Source organism: Ictidomys tridecemlineatus, chromosome 16 (assembly GCF_052094955.1).
Source record: "Ictidomys tridecemlineatus isolate mIctTri1 chromosome 16, mIctTri1.hap1, whole genome shotgun sequence".
NCBI classification, from domain to species: Eukaryota; Metazoa; Chordata; class Mammalia; order Rodentia; family Sciuridae; genus Ictidomys; species Ictidomys tridecemlineatus.
The window spans coordinates 30,878,802-30,886,215 of record NC_135492.1 but is presented as its reverse complement, the minus strand read 5'-3'; the positions used below and the strand labels follow the sequence as shown (position 1 = coordinate 30,886,215).

Below are 7,414 nucleotides of genomic sequence, written 5' to 3'. Positions count from 1 at the left end.
GCTGCAGCCTGGACCCCATCGCCACTCTAGCTTGGTAGTGATCCCGCAGATACTGGGAAATTGAAAGCTAATGTCCCATTCTGTCACCTTCCTGCAGTGTGTGCTCCAAACAAGACCTCGTATGCCCTCACCCCTCAGGACCCTCAGCCCCCGTGGGTGTTAAAACCCACGCACAATGCCGGGCATGGTGGCACATGCCTGTTATCCCAGTGGTTGGGAGGCTGAGGCAGGAGGATCACGAGTTCAAAGCCAGCCTCAGCCAAAAGGAGGCCCTAAGAAACTCAGTGAGACCCTGTCTCTAAGTAAAATGCAAAATAGGGCTACAGAGGGGGCTCAGGGGTTAGGTACCCCTGGGTTAATCAAATGAGAGTCACAGATAACCACACACCTCTTTCTGAGGTCTAGATCATCCCTAGCTGACCTGGGACACACAGCACACTGCAGGTTCTGCGGGAATTGTGCTGATACTCAGAGAAAAAAAATTGCTCAGAAAAAAACACCCAACACAAATATCTGTTCATGTCTGGTACAGGAGAAAGGTTCTTTTCCTTCTGATATTTTCCGCGTACCAGCTCTTGTCTCATAAAATTGCCAGGTAGGTGCCCTTTGTAGGCTGTGCAGAGGGAGCCTTCTGGGACGGGATGACCACCATCATTGGTGGATGAGAAGCAGAAATACGGTGATTGACAGGTGAGATACAATGCTCCATAGATGATGATGGTGATACCATCAATGAAGGAAGATGGATTAATGATGCTCAATTGATAGCAGTCCTGTCAATAGATAATAGAGAAACAGGTGATAGCTAATGATGGGTGATAGAGGTATATAGAGGTGACAGATGCATAATGCATATACAGGTGACAGATAAATGATGTGTGGATAGAAAGGGGATAGATGCAACTTAATGGTCCCTGGATGATAGGTAATGATTGATAGATAGATAGATAGATAGATAGATAGATAGATAGATAGATAGATAGATAGACTGGGTTGGTTCTCATGATAGGCAAGGTGTGTCCAACTTATGCAGCTGACATTGAGGCAGATTATGCTCAGTGGTGGGGTCATGCTGTGCACAATAGCACATTCAACAACCTCTCTGATGTGCACCCATTCCCTACCTAAAGCACCACTTCCCCACCTTCCCCAAGTGCTGACAGCCAGATTCTTGCCCACTGTCCCCTGGTGCTCAGAATCCCTTTCCTAAGACCTGTTCCTGGCAAAGGGAACATGAACCTTGCTCTGCTGTGGGATCTGCAGGAATGGACAACAATGAGTACCTGGTCCTCTACTGAAATGCAGGCTCAGGCGGGCTTCCTGCCAATGAAACCACTTTTGCAAAAATCCCAAAGGAACAAGGCTATGCCACCAGCCTCGTAAGTATTTGAACACCTGATTCCCCTCCCATCCAAATGTAAAGGGACCAATTTCCTCTGGAGGAAAAAAAAAAAAACCAAAACTTTCATCCTTCTCTGCCTCCTGAGTTGGTATCTGGCTCCACTCCGGCCCTCTCGGATGGTTTTCAGTTCAGAAGTTCTCCTCATTGCAGAGGTTTGGGGTTCTTGATTTATATTTTGCCTTCTTTCCTTTTATGAACCTGTCTATCTTCTTCAGCCCCAAGGAATCAGAAAGCTCTTCAGAGCCTGGCTCCACCACTTGTAATTCCAGTAGCTTGGGAGGCTTAGGCAGGAGGACCACAAGTTAGAGGCCCACCTCAGCAGTTTAGCGAGGCCCCAAGTAACTCAGCGAGACTCTGTCCCTAAATAAAACAAAAAAGGGTTGGGGATGAGGCTCGGGGGTCGAGTGGCCCTGAGTTCAATCCCTGGTACCCAAAACCAAAAGCAAGTCTTGGTTGAGGTCACTCATAGCCTCTGCTGATTCAGGATCTGCTCTTTTGAGGTTATCTTTCCCCTGACTGCATCCAAATGGCCTCGGGGTTCTTTGTCCCAGGCAAAAGCGTGCGCTCTTTGTGTGGCTGACCACCCATCCCCACTCACAGGAAAGTGGCACCAGGTCGTGAGCTGTGAGTCCCGCGGTGACCACTGCCACCACCCGCTGAACCATAGCTTTCACTACTTATATGGACTGCCCTTCACCCTGATTAACAACTGCGACCCTGACAGGCCCCCAGAGCTGGGGGTCACAGTGGCTGCCCGATTCAGCCGCTACACCCGAATCCTGGCTCTGGGCGTCCTGACACACATGGCTGCCAAACTCAGTGGCCTCCTCTCAGATCCCTAGACCGCAGTTGGGCGCACAGCCAGCCTCGTCTTCACCACGTGGTTCTCCAGCTGTGGGTTCCTGCGACTCTGGAAAACTGTGTGCTCATGCGGAACCACCAGGTCACCGAGCAGCCCATGGATGTGGGGAGCACCACCAGACGGATGCTGCAGGAAGCCACGGCCTACATCCAAAGGTGGGGACCCTCATGATCCGGGGTGGGGGGCAGTTTCTGAGCCATGAGCTACCCTGTGGTCCCATAGCAGCAGGAGCATTGAAAAGGTCCAAACTCACACTTCATTCACAAATGAAAGGAAGATATCCTTCTTCATGGCTACATAGTATTCCACAGTGTATATGCTGAAGGATTTCTTTATGGAGTCACTTTGCCCATGTCTGTCATCCTAGCAGCTGGGGAGGCTGAGGCAAGAGGATGGCAAGTAGGAGGCTAGCCTCAGCAACTGAGAGAGGCCATAAGAGACTCAGTGAGACTCTGTCTGTATAAAATATCAAAAGGACTGGGGAAGGGACTCAGTGGTGAAGCACCCCTGGGTTCCATCTCTGGTGCTAAAAAAAAAAAAAAGAAAAGAAAAGAAAAAGGAAAGGTCCAACCTCTTTGTATGAATTGGTTTCCACACTTGGATCTCTACGTTGAGTTACCGGGTTGCACTGGAAAGTATCCAAGTAGTTGTCGTGCATCAGGGACTCTTTCCAAGGCCCAGGGAATGCCTGAAACCCCAGAGAGTACCCAACCATTCATATATAAGTAATAAATAAATATTCATACACATAGTATAATATATAACTATTTCCCTATGCGTACATACCTATGAAGATATTTAATTTATAAATTAGGGAAAGTCAGAAATTAGCAGCACCTAATAATAAAATAATAATGATGGCAATGTTCTGAAACACAGGGTGGGTGGGTGGGGTGTCCCATCGCTCCCTCTCAAAATATCTTCCTTTAGTATACTGACCATGGATATTGTTTTACTCAGACAAAATTGCCACTGTGACCAAAGGTCCCAAGAAGAACATTTGGAGGAGGAAGAGTTTATTTGGGACTCATGGTTTCCAAGGTTCAGTCTATGGTTGGCCAACTGACTCTATGGTTCTGGCCCAAGGGGAGCAGAACAAGATGGCGGAAGGCCCTGGAGAAGGAGAGCAGCTCAGGACAGGGCACCAGGAAGCAGAGAGAGCTCTGCTCACCAGGGACAGGATAGAGACCCCAAAGGCACAGCCCAGGGATTCCCTCCTCCAGCCACACCCCATGTGCTACAGTCACCACCCAGTGAGTTCATACAAGTGGATTAATCCACTTCTAGGTCACACCTCTCATAATCTAATCATTTTACCTGTGAACTTTCTTGCATGGTCTCACTCATGATATCTTGAGGGGACCCCTCACAGTGAAATCCCAGCAGGTGAACCCAGGTCACGGACGCAGCACATTCAAGGTCCACTGTGGACACCATCATCTCCTGTCCATAATTCCAGTGGTTTTCTAATTTCACAAACAAGGACAGGCCCTTTCTCCTCTTTGTGTCCCGGCTGCACGTCCACACTCCTCTGGTGACCTTGAAAGCCTTCCTCAGGAGAAGCTGCCTTGGTTTATACAGAGACAACGTGGAGGGGATGGAGTGGTTTGTAGGTAAGTCAAGATCAAGAACGGGGGAGAGTACACCTCACTCGTGTCACTTGTTTGTTCACTTCTTCCCAGTGATAGTCTAATTTTGCACAAAACCAATCATTTCGTTAGCAGTTAGTTTTGTGAGAAGCTGTCATTCAGCGTCACCCTTAGTCGTTACAGGAAGCAGAGAGAAAACGTTAGCTTTCAGCATTGTGGAGGAAAAGGGCTCTGCTTTCAGGGCTTGGGGACACGCTAGAAAGAAGCAAGAACTTGTAGACTCTTCCATCTGCGAGGGTTTCCTGGAGACGTGGAAACCCTCGCAGGTCAGGTGACATGTCCTTGCACGAATATCCTGACATCTGAACTATGTAAGAGGCACATGTCCCCAAGGAGGACAGCAGCTCACATCCCTCGTGAATTGGCCTCTGTGCCTTCAGGGGTAGGAAGGACCGCTGGTCTCCACGGTGCAGGGAGATACTGCTGGGTTTGCAGGTGTCCCGTGCTCTTCTGATCATGGCCATCATAAACTTTGCTGCTATTGGTTGTGGTTCCTTCCATATGGGCTGGAATCTGTCATGGCTTTTCCTCGCCCCAGCCACCCTCTCACCCTTTTATTAGGGCACTTGACCCCACCGGCACTGCACATCAAAACCATGCCTGCTGACGACGTCCTGGATATTTCTTTGCAAGTCTCTCCTGGTTTTCGAGGTGACACGGTGCTAAGCAGACCTGGGTACGACAGTCATAGCACCGTGATCACACATGTCCTTGTGGTCTCTGGGCAGGGGGCTCTTTCTCTGACGGTCCAGTACAAGGTGGTTTGTGCATAGAATGGGAAGTGCATGCCCCCAGCTGAGACCCGTGTGGGCGCTCTCTCTGACACCTTCCATCTTCTCCACACTAAAGCCCTCCAAGCCCTTGATTAGAACCATCTGAAGAACTCCACGATCACCTATTAGGACTCCGATCATGGAGGGTTACTGGAGGCCACAGATGAACACCAGCAGCTGGGGAGGTGCAACGGGATCTACAGACATGAAGGGCTAGCCACGGGGAGGGACAAAGACAGGGAGCCAAAGAGTCTGCATTGGAGGTTCCAGAGCACGGAGACTATGAAGGAGGGGGGGATGATGATGAAGAGGAGGAGAAAGAGACAGAGGTGGAGGAGGAGATGGAGGAGAAGAAGGAGGAAAAGAAAATGGAGGAGGAAGAGGAGGCAGAAGAGGAGGAAAGGAGATGAAAAAGAAAAGGAGGAGGAGGAGGAGTAGGTGGAGAGATGATGTTGATGAGGAGGAGGAAAATGAGAGATGAGGAGGGGGAGAGGGAGGAGAAGGAGGAGGAGAAGGAGAAAAAAAGGATGGGAAAGAGGAAAAGGATGAGAAAAGGAGGAGGAGAAAGAGGAAGAGAATGTGGAGGAGGAGGTGGTAGGGGAGAGGAGAAGCAGGGGAGAAGGAGGAGGAAGAAGAAGAGGAGGAATAAAAGCAAGAGGAGATGAAGGATGAGGAGATGTAAGAGAGATGAGGAGGAGGAGAAGAGGGAGGAGAAGAAGTAAAAGGAGATGGAAGAGCAGGAAAAGGAGGCTGAGAAGGAGAAGGAGGAGGAGAAGGAGGAATATGAGGAGGAAAAGATGGAGAAGTAGCGGAAGAGAAGGAGGAGAAATGGGAGGAAAAATGGAGTAGGAGGAGGAGATGGAGAAGAGATAATGATGATGATGCAGAGGAGGATGAAAGAAAAAGAGGAGAAGAGGGAGGAGAAGGAGAAGAAAGACAAAGTGACAGAGGAGTCAGAGAAGAAGGAGGAGGTGAAGGAAAAGGAGATAGAGGAGAGAAAATGATGAAAAGGAGGAGTAGAAGAGATGAGGAAGTGGGAAAGGAGAATGAGAAGGAGATGGAGGAGCAGATAGAAGAGGAGGAGGTGAGGGGGAGGAGGAGGAAGATGAGAAGGAGAGAGATAAGAAAGAGGAGGAGAAGGAGGAGGAGATGGAGAAAGAGGACAAAAGGGAAAAAGAGCAGGAGGAGGAGGAGAAAGAGAAGGAGGAGGAGGAGGAGGAGGAGAAGGAGGAGTAAGAGATGAAGAAGGAGAGAAGAAAAGAGATGAGCAGCAGAAGAAGAAGGAGCAGGAGGAAAAGGAGGAGATATAGGAGGAGAAGAAAAAGCAGGAGGAGGAGAAGGGGAAGGAGGATGACGAGAAGGAGGAGGAGATGAAGAAAAGATGATAATAAGAAGGAGGAGGAAGAGGGATGAGGAGAAAGTGGAGGATATGGAGGAGATGGAGATGAAAGAGGAGGAGGAGAGATGTTGAGCAAAAGGAGAAAGAAGAGGAGAGATGAGGAGGAGGAAGAGGAGAGAGAGAAGGAGAAGGAGAAAATGGAGAGGGAGAAGGAGGAGATGGAGGAGGAGGAGGAGGAGGAGATGCAGGAGGAAAAAAGGAAGGGTGGAGGAGGAAGAGAAGGAGAGAAAGGAGATGGAAGAGGAGATGGAGGAGGAGAAAGAGGAGATGGATGAGGGGAGAAGAAGAGAAAGGAGGAGGAAGAAAAGGAGAAGCAGGAGTAGAAAAAGACAGAGAACATGGAGAAAGAGGAAGAGATGGAGGAAAAGGAGGAGGATGAGATAGAGGAGGAGGAAGAGGAGAATAGGGAGTAGAAGAAAGAGATGAAGGAGGAGGAGGAGATGGAGAAGGAGGAGGAGGAGAAGAGAAAAAAGGAGAAATTGGAGGAGGAGAAAAAAGAGGAGGAGGAGAAATAGGAGGAGAAATAGAAGAAAAAAGGAGGAGAAATGATGAGGAGGATGAAAAGGAGAGATGGGGAGGCGGAAAAAGAGAGGGAGAAGAAGGAGGAGATGGAGGATAAGGACAAGGAGGTGGAGGAGGAGGAGAAGGAATGTGAATGAGAGGAGGAGGAAAAGGAAGGGGAGGAGTAGGAGGACGAGAAGGAGGGGAAGGAGTAAGAGTAGGAAGAGGAGTAGAGATGAGGTGGAGGAGGAGAGATGATGAGAAGGAGAATATAAAGGAGGAGGAGGAGGAGATGGAGGGTAGAATGAGGAGGTAATGAGGAGGAGATGGAGGAGGAGAAGGAGATGGAGATGGAGGAGAAGGAGAAGGAGATGGAGGAGGGAGAGATGGAAAAGGAGGAGGAGATGGAAAATGAGGAGAGGAGATGAAAGAGGAGGAGAGGAAATGAAAGAGGAGGAGGAAGAGGAGAGAGATGAGCAGAAAAAGGACAAAGAGGAGGAGATGGAGGAGAAGGAGGAGGAGATTCAGGAAAAAATGATGATGTTGAGGAGGAGGAGGAGAAAGAGAAATGAGGAGGAGAAGAGAGAGAAGAAGGAGGAAGAGATGGAGGAGGAGGTGATGGAGGAGGAGCAGGAGAAAAGGGGGAGGAGGAGAAGGAGAAAAGATGAGGAGGAGGAGAAGGAGGGGAGGAGAAGAAGAAATGATCATGAAAAGAAGGAGGAGAGATGAGGGGAAGGAGGAGAGATGAGGGGAAGGAGGAGAGATGAGGAAAATAGAAGAGGAGAAGGAGGATAGGAAGGAAAAAGAGAAGGATATGGAGGAGGAGGA

General features: G+C 49.3%; 1 pseudogene; it reads left to right on the top strand.

Moving 5' to 3' along the window:
* Window positions 1-811: 811 nt before the first annotated feature.
* Window positions 812-4,686, top strand: LOC144371288 (arylsulfatase D-like; annotated as a pseudogene).
* The last annotated feature ends 2,728 nt before the right edge of the window (window positions 4,687-7,414 follow it).